Source organism: Saccopteryx leptura, chromosome 2, assembly GCF_036850995.1.
Source record: "Saccopteryx leptura isolate mSacLep1 chromosome 2, mSacLep1_pri_phased_curated, whole genome shotgun sequence".
Classification (NCBI taxonomy): domain Eukaryota; kingdom Metazoa; phylum Chordata; class Mammalia; order Chiroptera; family Emballonuridae; genus Saccopteryx; species Saccopteryx leptura.
Genome location: NC_089504.1, coordinates 191470450 through 191486376, shown reverse-complemented (window position 1 = coordinate 191486376; position 15927 = coordinate 191470450). Strand labels below are relative to the sequence as shown.

Sequence of the window (15927 nt, the reverse complement as noted above, 5' to 3'; positions counted from 1 at the left end):
AGAGCATACGGGGAACCAGAACTGAGGGGCTTTGGGAGCCCTACTGAGGCTTGTGGGGGCCTTTGATTTTAGGAAAAACTGAAGAAGATTCTCCTGGTTGTGGAACTGGAGAAAGAGTCAGTGGCTTTGGGAGACCTGAATAAAAGGGAAATGTTTTCCCTGTGCGTTTGCTCACTGGCTGGTGTGAGACTTTAATAAAGGAATGGCCCACCATTTTTGGCTCCACTGTTTCTTTACCGTCTGCCCAAATCCAATGAGAACTTGCATGGCCACTACGGCGGCAGCCACTGGCCATACAGGGGACCAATTAGAAAATATAATAAAAATAAGAATTGCAATTACAATAAAAACAAAAACTAGATTATCTGCCTTGCAAGACCCACAAAAAGGGAACTTTTGGAGGAGTGGGAGCTGCAGAGTGACTCTGCATTCAATGCAATCATCCCTCCCTCCTGGGTACCAGCTCAATACTGCCCTGTGTCTGAGGGGGCCTGGTATCAGCTTGCTAAAGTGGAACAGGTCTGCAGGTACTAGTGTTGTGGGTATTCATTTGCTGAAAATCAGGTGAAGGAGGGAACAGCAAGGATAGGCCCAGGAAAACAACCACAAAAAATCTCATCATGGCAAATATCCACCACAAAAATGAAGAAATGGAGCAGCCCATGCAGAATGGAGAGGAAGACCAACTCTTGGGAGGGTGTGAAGGCCACCAGCCAGCAGGAAATTAATAGACTGGGATGGGCTGGCCAAACGGCCCCTCACTTCCAATGGGCCATACCCAATAGGCAGGTCAATGGTGTGATGGGTGGAGATGGAGAGGCTATGGAAATGTTCATGGAGGAGATGAAAGAAATAAGGAGAAAACTTAGGGAGCTGTAGTTGAAGAATTGTCTGCATATCCTTATGGGGAGCTCTCTAATCAGCATGACCATCATGATGGATTTTGCCTTTGCCTTGATTCCTGACATTTCCATGAGATTAATACTGTGATTTCCATTTGCTTTCTCTTTCCTTGCATTTCTTTTTTTTTTGGTATTTTTCTGAAGCTGAAAACAGGGAGAGACAGTCAGACAGACTCCCGCATGCGCCCGACCGGGATCCACCCGGCACGCCCACCAGGGGCCATGCTCTGCCCACCAGGGGGCGATGCTCTGTCCCTCCGGGGCGTCGCTCTGCCACAACCAGAGCCACTCTAGCGCCTGGGGCAGAGGCCAAGGAGCCATCCCCAGCGCCCGGGCCATCTTTGCTCCAATGGAGCCTTGGCTGCGGGAGGGGAAGAGAGAGACAGAGAGGAAGGAGGGGGTGGGGGTGGAGAAGCAAATGGGCGCTTCTCCTATGTGCCCTGGCTGGGAATTAAACCTGGGTCCCCCGCACGCCAGGCTACGCTCTACCGCTGAGCCAACCGGCCAGGGCCTCCTTGCATTTCTTGATACACCTTTACTGATTCCTTTGCTGTAACCTTTATGTAATTTCCATATGTACAGTAGGTTCTGTGGCAGCAGCTTCCGGTTGGAGATTGCCTTGGTATACAGTCTTAAGTTTCTAATAGATATGTATATTCCAAACTGCCCTCTTGATGTTCCACTTATCTGTCAGACCTCACCCTTACTGGACTGTGCCCCTGAGACAGATGAATTCCAAAAAGCTGACAAGCAGCCCCAAGGAGGGGCTCTGGACATACCAGGACTTTTGCCTCTGTATCCCCTCAGGCTCTCCCAAACACTATATAACTCACCCCTAGTCTGTAACCAGTGCTCTTCTCCCCTGAGAAGTGCCCAGCAGGGTTCCTTTCTTCCTGGTCTTTCGGACTCCCATGGATTCCAACACTGTCAACAGTAGTTTTACCTATTTGCATGAAAAAATGTAAAGTTAATGAAGCAATTAAAAAGAAAAAAAAGAAAATTTATGGAAACCATAAAACTTAACCCAAGAGAACATAAAGAAAGATCTGAATCATGACAGATGTGCTCATTTTATTGAATGGAGAGACTCAAGATTATGAAATTTTTTATTTTTCCCTAAGTTAATATTTGAATTTAATCAACCTCAATTAAAACTCAATTAGCATTTTAAAAATAAAACTTTTTGCTTGTTCTAACAAAAACCTAGAAGGGCAAATGAGAAAGAATAGCTAAGATAAAGTTGAAAAAGAACTCTATAAGAAAAGATAACTTATCTCGCCAAACAGAGCATTCTATCATAATACAAAACTATAGTAATAACAAAAAGAAATTTTAACAGAGAAATAAAACAATAGTTCAGTAAAATGGAACAGAAGGCCCTCAAATAGTTTGTCATAAAAAGATAGCAGAAGCCTGACCAGGCAGTGGTGCAATGGATAGAGTATTGAACTGGAACATGGAGGTCTCGGTTTCAAAATCCCGGGGTTGCTGGCTTGAGTGCGGGTTCATCCGGCTTGAACAAGGGCTCACAAACTTGAGCGTGGGATTGCTGGCTTGAGCATGGGATCACAGACATGACTCATGGTCACTGGCTTGAAGCCCAAGGTCTCTGGCTTAAGCAAGGGGTCATTTGCTCTGCTGTAGCCTCCCGGTCAAGGTATGTGTGAGAAAACAGTCAATGAACATCTAAGAAGACAAAGGAGTTGCAACAAAAAATTGATGCTTCTCATCTCTCTCCCTTCCTGTCTGTCTGTCCCTCTCTCTGTCCCTTTCTCTGACTCTATCACAAAAAAAAGAAGATAGCAAAGAATAGGTTTTAAAAAAATTTTAATTAATAATAAAGGTGGCATTTTATAAAGAGAAAAGTAGACTGCTAATTGATATTAGAAAATTGCTATTCATTAGAAAAAAGTAAAGAATATCTTTACTTTATACCATACACAATAATGAGGTCCATATACATTAAATATTTAAATATTAACTATAAAAAGTATTAAAAGTAAAAAAAAGTTTTTATAAATTGGGGAAGTTGAAGAGTACCTCTAAGCAATATATAAAAACTAGAAACCAGCCTGACCAGATAGTGGCACAGTGGATGGAGTGTCGGACTGGGATGCTGAGAACCCAAGTTCGAGACCCTGAGGTCACCAGCTTGAGCATAGGCTCATCTGGTTTGAGCAAAAGCTCACCAGCTTGGACCCAAGGTCACTGGCTCAAGCAAGGAATTAGTCTGCTGAAGGCCTGCGGTCAAGGCACATGTCGGAAGGCAATCAATGAACAACTAAGGTGTCACAATGCGCAATGAAAAACTAATGATTGATGCTTCTCATCTCTCTGTTCCTGTCTGTCTGTACCTGTCCATCCCTTTCTCTGACTCTCTCTCTGTCTCTGTAAAAAAAAACCACAAAAAATCCCCTAGAAATCAATAAAGAAAAAGGCCAATAAAATTGACCTCAAACATTTTTAATATTTCAGTATGGTTAAAGACACCAAAGATAAAGTTATGGAAGAGAATACTTGTCATGTGTATAACAAAGAATTATATAATTCATAAATATTTCTGTAAATCATGTAATAGAAACAGATAATTTAGAAAAAAATACTAATTGTCTATATTCCAAGTTTTACTATAAATAAGAGAGATGCAAAATAAAATGCCCAGGTATGGTTTTGAGGTTTTTTTTTTTTTTTTTCCTTTGCTATTTCTCTTGTTTGGAATTCTGGGAGCCTTCTAGATTTGTGGGGAGTTGGTGCCTGTAATTAATTCTGGAAAGTTCTCAGTTGTTATTATCTCAAATATGTCTTCTGCCTTGTTCTTTTCTCCCTCTGGTATTCCAATAACACATGATAACCTTTTGATATTACCACACAGTTCTGAATATTCTGGTTTTTTATTTCAATTTTAGATGTTTCTATAAAACCATCTTTGAATTTACTAATTCCTTCCTCAATGTCCATTAGCTGAGCCCATTGAAGACATTCTTTATTTCCATTACAATTTTTCAATGCTAGTATTTCTTTTGAATCTTTTTTTTAATGGTTTAAGTTTTTTATTTAATTAATTGTGTTTATAAGATTCTAGGGTCACCCCGAATGCATCCCCCCTACTCCCTATTCCCTTCAACATCTCCCTTGCCTCCCTCCCTACAGTGGCCTCCCCCCTTCCCTTAAGGTTTATCCCATCCTATCATCCCCTTTCCCTCTGTCCTCTTTTCCTCTGGTCCCTTTGATACCTCCTCTGTCTCAATTCTGTTTCTCAGTTCTCATTATTCCTTAAATTCCTCAAATGAGTGAGGTCATATGATGTTTTTCTTTCTCTGCCTGGCTTATTTCACTCAACATAATAGTTTCCAGGTCCCTCCATATTGTTGCAAAAAGTAATATTTCCTTCTTTTTCATAGCCCCATAGTATTCCATTGTATATATGTACCACTGCTTTTTTATCCACTTGTCCACTGACAGACACTTCAGCAGTTTCCAGATCTTCCCTATTGTAAAAAATGCTGCCATAAACATGAGGGGTGCATTTCTGTTTTTCAGTTGGTGATATGGTGTCCTTGGGATATATTCCTACAAGTGGGATGGCTGGGTCAAAGGGCAGTTCCATTTTTAATTTTTTGAGAAATCTCCATAGTGTTTTCCTCAGTGGCTGCACTAGCCTGCATTCCCATCAGCAGTGCAGGAGGGTTCCCCTTTCTCCACATCCTCACCAGCACCTATTTTTTGTTGTTTTGTCAATGAGCGCCATTCTGACTGGTGTAAGATGGTTTCTCATTCTGGTTTTAATTTGCACTTCTCTAATGATTAGTGATGTTGAACATTTTTTCATTTGTCTATTGGCCATCTGTATGTCCTCTTTAGAGAAGTGTTTATTCATTTCTTGTGCCCATTTTTGGATTGGATTGTTTGTCTTCCTGGTGTTGAGTTTTACAAGTTCTTTATAAACTTTGGTTATTAATCCCTTATCAGATGTATTGTCGACTGTTCTCCCATTGTGTGGTTTGTCATTTTATTCTGTTCATATTGTCTTTAGCTGTGCAAAAGCTTTTTAGTTTGATCTAGTCCCATTTGTTTATCCTATCTTTTATTTCATTTGCCTGTGGAGATAACTCAGCAAAGATATTGTTGCTATAGATGTCAGTGAGCTTACTGCCTAAGTTTTCTTCTAGAATACTTATGGTTTCACAATTTACATTTAAGTCCTTTATCCATTTTGAGGTTATTTTTGTGCATGGTGTAAGTTGGTGGTCTAGTTTCATTTTTTTTTGCAGATAGCTGTCCAGTCTTCCCAACACCATTTGTTGAAGAGACTGTCTTTACTTCACTGTATGCTCTTACGTCCTTTGTCAAATATCAATTGTCCATAAAGATGTGGATTTATTTCCGGGTTCTCTGTTCTGTTCCATTGATCTATATGCCTGTTCTTATGCCAGTACCAAGCTGTTTTGAGTACAATGGCCTTGTATATAGTATAACTTGATATCAGGAAGTGTGATACCTTCCACTTTGTTCTTCTTTTTCAAAATTGCTGAGGCTATTCGTGTTCTTTTTGCTTCCATATACATTTTTGGAATATGTGTTCTATATCTTTGAAGTATGTCATTGGTATTGTATTGAAATTATAAATTGCTTTGGGTAATATAGACATTTTAATGATGTTTATTCTTCCTAACCATGAGCACGATATATGTTTCCACTTGTTTGTGTCTTCCTTGATTTCTTTTATCAGTGTTTTATAATTTTCTGAGTACAAGTCTTTAACCTCCCTGGTTAAATTTACTCCTAGGTACTTTATTTTCTTTGTTGCAATAGTGAAGGGGATTGTTTCTTTAATTTCTCTTTCTGAAAGTTCATTGTTTATGTATAAAAATGCCTCTGATTTCTTTGTATTAATTTTATATCCTGCCACCTTGCTGAATTTGTTTATTAGGTCTAGTAGTTTTTTTACTGAAACTTTAGGGTTTTCTATATACAGTATCATATCATCTGCAAATAATGATAGTTTTACTTCTTCTTTTCCAATTTGGATGCCTTTTATTTTTTCTTTTTGTCTGATTGCTGTAGCTAGGAATTCCAGCACTATGTAGAATAAGAATGGTAAAAGTGGGCCCCCCTACCTTGTTCCTGATTTTAGGGGAATTGCTTTTAATTTTTGTCCATTAATTATAATGTTGGCTGTGGGTTTGTCATAGATTGCCTTTATCATGTTGAGGTATGTTCCCTGTATTCCCACTTTGCTAAGGGTTTTGATCATAAATGGGTGCTGGATTTTATCAAATGCTTTTTCTGCATCTATTGAAAGTATCATGTGGTTTTTCTCCTTCCTTTGGTTTATGTGGTGAATCACATTAATTGATTTACAAATGTTGTACCATCCTTACCTTCCCAGAAAAAATCCCACTTGATCATGATGTATGATTTTTTTCATGTATTTCGGGATCTGATTTGCTAATATTCTGTTGAGGATTTTAGCATCTAAATTTATCAGAGATATTGGCATATAATTTTCTTTCTTTGTGTTGTCTTTGCCTGGTTTTGGAATCAGAATTATGCTCACCTCATAAAAGGAACTTGGAAGTGTTCTTTCCTCCTGAATTTTTTGAAATAGCTTGAGAAGGATAGGTGTTAGTTCTTTGAATGTTTGGTAGAATTCACCAGTGAAGCCATCGGGCCCAGGAGTTTTGTTTTTTGGGAATTTTTTTGATAACTGTTTCGATCTCTTTTGTTGTAATTGGTCTGTTTAGGTTTTCTGATTCTTCCAGATTGATTTTTGGAAGATTATATGTTTCAAGGAATTTGCCTATTTCATCTAGGTTGTTTAATTTTTTGGCATACTGTTCTTCATAGTATTTTCTTACAATATTTTGTATTTCTGTTGTGTTGGTTGTTATTTCTCAACACTCATTTCTAATTTTATTTATTTGCGTCCTCTCTCTTCTTTTCTTGGTGAGTCTTCTTAAAGGTTCATTGATCTTGTTTACGCTTTCAAAGAACCAGCTCTTGGTTTCCTTGATCCTCCATATTGTTTTTTTTTTTTTAGCTTCTATGTCATTTATTTCCACTCTGATCTTTATTATTTCCTTCCTTTTACTACCTCTGGCCCTTACTTGCTGTTCTTTTTCTAGTTCTTTTAGATGAAGGGTTAGGTTGTTTATTTGAGCTTTTTAAAGCTTCTTAAGGTATGCCTGTAGTGCTATGAACTTACTTCTCAGGACTGCTTTCACTGTGTTTCATAAATTTTGAGTTGCTGTTTGCTCATTATCATTTGTTTCTAGGAATTTTTTTATTTCTTCATTGATTCAATTGTTAACCCATTTGTTATTTAATAACATGCTATTTAGTTTCCATGTGTTTCAGTATTTTTCAGTTTTTTTGTTGTGGATGATTTCTAGTTTCATGCCATTGTGATAAGAGAAAATGCTTGATATGATTTCAATCTTCTTAAATTTTTTGAGATTGCTTTTGTGTTTTAACATGTGGTTTATCTTAGAGAATGTACCATGAGCACTTGAAAAGAATGTATATTCTGCTGCCTTAGGGTGAAAGGTTCTAAAGATATATATTAAATCAAGTTGATCTAGTGTGTCCTTTAAGCCTGCTGTTTCTTTGTTAATTTTCTTTCTTGAAGATCTATCTAATGATGTTAGTGGGGTATTGAAATTTCCTACTATTATAGTATTGCTGTCGATTTCGCCCTTTATATCCATCAAAGTCTGTTTTATATATTTAGGTGCTCCTATATTAGGTGTGTAGGTATTTATGATGGTTATATCTTCCTGTTGGATTGCTCCCTTTATTATTATGTAGTGACCTTATTTATCTCTTACTATAGTTTTTGTTTTAAAGTCCATTTTGTCTGATATAAGTATTGCTACCCCAGCATTTTTTCATTTCCATTTGCATGAAATATATTTTTTCCATCCTTTTACCTTCAGTCTATGTGCATCTTTTGTTTTAAGGTGTGTCTCCTGTTGAGAGCATATATACGCATCCTGTTTTCTTATCCAAGCAGCTACCCTATGTCTTTTTATTGAATCATTTAATCCATTTACATTTAAGGTTAGTATTGATTTGTAGTTGTTTATTGTCATTTTATTCTTTAAAGCTGTATTCCTCTTTTGCTATATTCTTTTTTCACTTTGATCTGTTTACAACAGGTCCCTTAACATTTCCTGCAGCATTTGTTTGGTTGTAATAAATTTCTTGAGGTTTTTCTTTTTTTTTTTGGTCTGAGAAGCTTTTTATTTCTCCTTCAATTTTAAATGATAGCCTTGCTGGATAAAGTAGTCTTGGTTGTAGGCTCTTGTTCTGCATTACTTTGAATATTTCTTGCCATTCTCTTCTGGCCTCAAGTGTTTCTGTTGAGAAGTCAGATGTCATCCTTATGGGGGCTCCTTTGTAGGTGATAGCCTTCTTTTCTCTAGCAACTTTTAATATTTTCTCTTTATTGCTTAGCTTTGGTATTTTAATTATGATGTGTATTGGTGTAGGTCTTTTTGGGTTTCTCTTTAATGGAATTCTCTGTGCTTCTTGAACTTGTGAGACCCTTCCTTGCATCAATTCAGGGAAGTTTTCAGCTATGATTTGATTGAATAAAATTTCTATCCCTTGTTCTTTCTCTTCTTCTTCAGGAACTCCTATGATGCAGATGTTATTTCTCTTCATGTTGTCACAGAGCTCTCTCAGAGTTTCCTCAGACTTTTTGAGTGTTTTTTCTTTTTGCTGCTCTGCTTTCATGCCTTTGTTCATCTTGTCCTCCAATTCGCTGATTCAATCCTCAGTTTCAACCATCCTGCTTTTAATTCCTTCCATTATGGTCTTCATTTCTGATATTGTATTTGTCACTTCCGACTGTTTCTTTTTTAATATTTCAATGTTTTTTTTATGTTTGCTATTTCTTTATTTAGGTGTTCATAATGACCATCCATTGTTGTTCTAAGATCCCTAAGCATCTTACCAATCATTATTCTTAACTCTGCATCCAGCAGTTTGGTTATTTCCATATCACTCAGTTCCTTTTCTGGAGATTTCTCTTTTGGTTTCATTTGGATTGCACTTCTCTGTCTTCTCATTATGTCTGTGTGTTTGGGTGTGTTGTTGGGAGGGCTGGTTGAGTCTAGGTTTGGTGTTGTCTGCCTCCAATTTTCAGTTGTGTTATTTCTAGGTCTTCTTGGGTTGGTACCATCTGTTATTATTTGTAATCCACTTTCAGATTTGGGCTCCTTTGAAGTCTCAATTTGTTTGTGTTCTTCTCAGTTGTAGTCTTGTTTACTAATCTCAGCAGGGGGCTTATTTGAATCTGTATCCAGGAATGCGGTGGTTATAACCTGAGACTCTGAAGGCCTGATCTGCCAGTTCCTCTCTCTGGGGGTGAGGTACTTTCTCCGCTTCACTAGGGGAAGGTGTATCTCAGATCTCCATGGAGACCTGAGTTACTGCCCCTCCTCCCCACTTCTTGTTTTCAGCTGTCTCTTGTTGAGCTGATTGGAGCTGGAGAGATGTCTGGTGATGTATGATCTGGAAGCACTTTAGTCTTGTGTTATGTGGAAGGATCAACCCCTCTCCCAGCTATGGCCACCTCCAGCACTGGATGAATCAGCTTCTCAGGTCCTCCCTTGCATTCCTCTGCCAGTCACTGTCTGTCTCTTTCTCCCCCCTTTCCTTTTGGAAGATCAGCCAGCCCTTTCAACACTCCTATTTCCCAGGTCCCCAGGCAAGTGGCTGTGAGTGATATTTACTACTATTTTCTTTGGAATGAGAGCCCTTCTGGGCTCTCAACCTCATACCCTTTTTGTTCCTGTAAGCAGGGGAGACTCACTGCTCCTCTGTGCTCCCTACCAGGCTCAGTGTGGCTTCTTCTTTGCTCTTTTGTTTTTGAGAGCTGGTCTTGTAGTCCAGAGTTGATTTTTCACACTTATTGTTCCTAAATTAATTTGTAATCCAGGTTGGTGGTGTGAGCTGGGAGTCTGTGCATCTGCCTCCTCTGCCTCCATCTTCCTGGATCTCTCTTTTGATTCTTATAGTTTCCATCTCCTTGCTGCTATAATACATTTGGCCTTGCATGCTATTTTTCTATTAGAGCTTTTACTGTATTAACTAAGTAATTTTAAACTCCTTATCTGATAATTCCTACATCTATGTCATATCTGAGTCTGGTTCTGATGCTTGCTTTGTCCGTTCAGTGTGTGTTTTGTCTTGTCTTGTAGTAAGCCTTGTAATTTTCTGTTGAAAGCTAGATATATTGTATCAGTAATTATCAATGAAGTGAATAGGCCATTAGTATGAGGATTTATGTTAATCTGGGTTGGAGTTTGGCTATGTTTAGGGTTTGTTGTAGTTATAAGCTCTAGAGGTCTGTTGAGCAAATGAGTTGTAAAATCTGTATTTTCTGGTTTTTCTCACTCTTATTGTTAAAGATGGCCACTGCTCATGTGATGATGCTCTCACATGATACAGCTAATTGGCTTTCATGCTTGGGAAGGGGCTTGGTTATGCTAATGTGTGCTGGAGGAGGTTGTTGTCCCTCGGAAAAGTTTTTAAAAGAGGAGACAGGGGGCCATTTTGGGGAGAGGAGACCACATTGTGGTAGTGTGGAGAAGCCCATGTTGTAGCAGAGCAGGAAGGCCAGGTGGAGGAGAGGAGGCAGTCAAAATGGCAGAGTGCTAAAGGAGAAGCCAGTTTGTGCAGGAGAAGTAGTAGAGAACAGAGGTGAATAAGACTGGTGATGGCCTTTTATTCTAGGAAAAAAACAGAAAAAGTCAATGGCTTTGGAAGCCCTGAATGGAAAGGGAAGTGTTTTTCTACTCTGAGTATTTTCTTGCCTGCCGGTTGTGAGCAGGAATAAAGAGGATGGCTCACCAGTTCTTGGCTCCGTTGTTTCTCTACTATCAATTCAAATTAAATGTGAACTTAAATCTGCATGGGCCACATGGCTTTGATGTTGGCTGTGGCTACTGGCCTTACAGGGTCTCAAATTCTGCTAGTGTTCTTCTGTCCCCTCCTTGGCTTTGGCATATTCCTTGGTACTGACTCTTAGAGAGTCTAGGTCTTGCAGTTCTTCCAGCTGTAATTTCCTGGAGGCTTCTTGTTATGTTGGTAAAGTGTGGGAAGGAGAAATTTTCTATAATCTGATTAACTCTTTTGATGAATCTATGTCTTAGAAGTGTGACCTTCACAAGTGTTTCTGTCTCTCCTCCCCAAGTATAGGACCCTATGTCCCCAAACTCCATTCCATTTTAGTGATACAGGAATGCTAGTGACTGGAATAAGGTGAAAATACCCTTCTCCAAATGAGATAAGATTTCAGTATTGCCCTGGGGAATAAGCCATTGTTAAGAAGAAGAATCCAAAGGTGTTATATACTATTGCTACTCTTTCTATCCCCATGCAGGAAATAAATATCTCCAAGAGGAGATATTTTTCTTATATCTTTACCATGAGAACTTGGTGGGATTCCTGGGGGGGAAAGACCTTAAAATTGTGGGGACCCTCTATGATTGAGGCCCCAGGTGTTTCTCACTCTCACATCTCACATTAGTCCACACCTAGCCTTTAGCAAATTGTTACAATTACTAGTGAACTTAAGTGGTTCCACCCTTATTGCTCAGTGGTTTCTATTCTAGCTCTCTGGACACACTTGTCTCTCCAGATTTCAGGGTGTGGTTTACCTCGAAATTTCTGATAGCTTCAAGAAAAGCCATTAATTTTTAGCTTTTCCAGCTTTTTCTTGTAAGGCTGAGAATGGTGACTTCCAAGCTTTTCACATGTCACAGTGGAAACCAGAAGTCCATACATTAAAATAAAATCTCATTTTTTGCCTATCTGATTGACAGATTTAAAAATAATAATAGTATTAAAGGAAGAAAGAGGAAGTAAGCATTCTCATACGGTGCTGGCAGGAACTTAAATTGGATATTATCTTTCTTGAAGGCAATTTTATATTATGAAAGTTTAAAATAAACTTTCATTTCCAGGATTCTATTCTACAGATAAGCTTGCATCAATGTTAAAATATATATGTGAGAAAATTTACTAAATAATTATTTCTAATAGCAAGGAATTGGAAATAACTTACTTAAGCTTCTGAATGGTTTAAGAAACAATTGTGATTTATTTCTTCTGTTACTTTTGTGTAGCCCACCTAAAATGTAGGTGGATTAATATACAAAAATGATAACATATCCATGACATATTGCTTTGTGAAAAAAATCAAGTTGCAGAACAGTATGTAAATATATTATATTTGTGAAAACAAAACAAGCGAACACTGTATGCATGGGACACAGAGGTGGGTATGCATAGATATGTATTTGTATCTACTTAGGAAAAAGACTGGATGTGCAGACACCAAATTCTCACAAATAATAATTTTTCTCTAACAAGGAGAAGCTTCCCATCACAGGGGAGATTAACACATCTTAAAACAAGCATGTGTTATTTTTACAATTAAAAATACACACAAAGGAAGCAGGTCTTATTCCTTAATTAAAGAGATAGCTGTCTGGGAAAAGATTGCAATAATTTTAGTTCATATTTCTAAGCAACTCCAGGAATCTTAAACAGGTTGCAACTTTTTGTCTAAGTAAAAAGAGCTTTTATGACTGTAGCAGAAAAGGGTTAACCTTGGCCTGTGCAAGAGCAAGTGAAGAAACTGTCCATCTTATTCATCATGGTACTTCCAGTGTTTACACCATGTCCAGCACTTAGCAGGTCCTCAGGATGTATTGGTTAAATTAATAAATTAAAATTTAAAATGGCAATGATTCTGTGAGAAATAACTGTACCATGTACAACAGAGAAATCTGGCAAGCAGTTGATCAGAAATATCTCTGTTCTTATGAATTTAGACACTAGACTCAAATTCTATAATTTAAATAGGAAGTTACAGGCACCATATCAATGTTGAGAAAATTAACCAGACTGACACAGAGTGCTGCTCATTGACTGAGAATCTTTCTCATATGGAAATAGCAGTAGAAGTTGCCTGGACAATTTCCTCATTGCCAGTTGACATAAACGATCACTGACTCAGAAATGACTAATATGATAACATTTTAGTTTTAATTTTAAATATTAATTCTAAAAGTAATGTAGCAAATACGGCTAGGCTCAAGATTACCTGGCATTTTAGTGGGTTAGAGTATGTTATCGCAATCTACCTGGATGAGTAGAGAGGGGAGACCAAGATTTTCTGAGCACCTCCTAAGTACTTACTGAGGCACTGGATTAGTCACTTAGTACATGGTGACTCATTAACTCTCACAACAAGCTTGTGGAGTATCATCATCATTTTATAGATGAGGAAATTGGGATTTGCTTCCTAAGAACTGACTAGATTGGACCACCACACCCTTAGAACTGATCCAGGAATTTTATACACATGTGTAAGACCCCCACCCCATCTCCACATTCTGGATGCTCTGGGGAAATGACTCTCCCACTGAACAGGATCCTCCAAATTCTGAATAATCAAACACAGGTGTGCTGTATATTCTCCCAAACTCATCCCAGGATGCAACCACCCTCATGCTGAGACATATCACAGCAGCCCAGAGCCGCTCATCAGGCTGTCAGTGATGCGGAGACAGTCACTTGTTATAAATACCCTCATGGAATAAAGCTCTTCATTTACTTTTCCATTATATTTGCTAACTCAGAGGGTTTTCATCTTTATTTTGGCCACAGCAGAAAGTTAACATACAGGAGTGCTACAGCTTTCAGCATTTTCATGTCACCTTTTGTTCCTTCTTTGATATATGTTATGCCCAGCACTTGGCTTCCATTTCCACTACTTAGCTACTGGACCTACTTCCTTGACACTTTGTCCTGGACCTCTAATGTTAGAGTGTGTCATGACCTGGTCTTCAGCTTCCTCCTTTTCTGCCTTCCCATAGCTTTACATATCTTTTACACACCAATCACACCTGCTTTCATTTCTTCAGCCCTCATATCCCCAGTCATATGTTCAATACAAATCTCTTATATAGAGCTGATTCCTACCTTTATCTCAAACTAATTCCTCCCCTCACCCTGAATTCAGTTCTCCATCACTTGACACTGCCATTCATTTGGTTGTTCAAATCTAAAAGTTTTCTTACCTTTTTTCTCACCTGCAGGTCTAAGTCTTCTGCAGGTTCTGCCTCCAAAACATCTCTATCTCCACTTTATGTCACTGCCATTATTAAGCCACCAATCTCTTAACTCAACTACTCTAAGCTGGTCTGGCTTCCTTCTGATTCTTATGAAGCAACCAGAATGATAAGTTTAAAATGTAAATAATATTGATATCTTACTTGAAATTATCCTGTGTTTTCCAGTTGTACTTTATGATAGGCTATAGGACTTACATTCTTCAGCTCCTATCTAGCTTTGTGACCTCATTGACATCTTAATTCTAGGCCCATAGTCACGTTGTCCTTCTTCCTGTTCCTTGAATATACCAAGCTTATCTTTTGGGTTTTTCTGAATGTTTGTTGTTCTTCCCCCAGACATTCCATGGCTGGGGCCTTTCTCATTATTCAGGTCTAAGCTCACATATTCCCTTTTGAAATGTTCTTCCATGACCACTTATCTCTTGTTTTTCCAGTCTGTCTCTATCACAACATCCAGTTTTTGTTATTTTTTTTAAGACTTATAATTATCTACAATTATTTTTAAATTATTTATTTACCTGTTTGTTTTCTGCTTCCCCTGGTGGAATAACACGTTCACACGAGCAGAGATCTTTTCTCTCTTGTTTCAGGGCTGTGTTTCCAGAGTCAAGATGGTCTTACTAAAATAGTAGTAAAAATTGCCTGGGCAGCTTTTTTTATGCCAGCCTACAGAACAATAGATCACTGACTCAGGAAATGACCTAGAAGTATAACATTTCAATTTTTAATTTTTGCATTAAAAAAAGGTAGTGAATGGAGCCAGAATTAGGATTCCAAATCAGAATCAGTCAAGGACACAGTAGGTATTCAATAAAAGTTTGTTGACTATTGAATGCACAACTGTTTGATCATGATTACAAAAGAGTGAAATGTTCCTCTTTACTAACCTGAAGCTATAATTATAATAAAAGAACATTATTCTCATTTTAACAGCATTCTCATTAAATGACAAATTCTGGCTTGTATTTAAAATATACATTGCATTGTGCCATAACTTTCTGGACCATTTATTTATCACATTAGTTGGACATTGCAAAACACTCCCCACTTAAATTCATCCAAAGAAGAATAATGTGGAGAAATTTGCTTTTCTAACTGTGACCAGCTGCCTTTACTGAACATTCCTGTTTGATTTTCAACACTGTGAATGTCTATCATCACTTCAAAATGCTGAGATAGCCAAATAAGGGCTGCCTTGATTAGTGACCTCCATTTCCCCTTGAAAATAGTATCTCCCAGTTTGTTAAACTGGACCATGGCAGTCCTGGCTTCCAGCCAATGAGCTGGCAGTGGAGAGGGCAGGTTGCCTTCGAACACCACTTTTCCTGATCAGCAGTCCATAGTGAGGACTCTGACCCCTCTTGGTAGGGGATGGCATTGGTTTGGCTCCTTCTTTTCCCCCTTACAGACAGTTATAAATTATTTAGTCTCATCATCACTTACAAAACTATCTGAAAGCAAAGATGCAGAATGTCAAAACACACGAGAAGCTGAATATTTCCTTTCACCTCCTAAAGAGGACTTCTAAATAGAGGCATTCTATAAACAGCTGCATGTTCTTTTGGAAGAGAAATTGGAGGAACTGGCTGGCAGAAGTAAGGAAGTGATAGATACATGAATTTACCAGGATTTTCCAAACTGCCCTCTTGATGTTCCACTTATCTGTCAGATCTCACTCTTACTTACTGGACTATCACCCCTGAGACAGAGGAATTCCAAGAAGCTGGCAAGCTGCCCCAAGGAGAAGCATTTTGGACATACCAGGTCTTTTAATTCAACACCCACATGCTCAAAATTCTTCCTTGCCCTATAAAATTCACCCCTAATCTGTAACCGGTGCCCTTCTCTCCAGAGAAGTGCCTAGCAGTGTTCCT

At 38.4% G+C, this 15927-nt stretch overlaps 1 pseudogene; it reads left to right on the top strand.

Moving 5' to 3' along the window:
- Nucleotides 1-620: 620 nt before the first annotated feature.
- On the top strand, nt 621-965 carry LOC136391746 (protein BEX3-like; annotated as a pseudogene).
- The last annotated feature ends 14962 nt before the right edge of the window (nt 966-15927 follow it).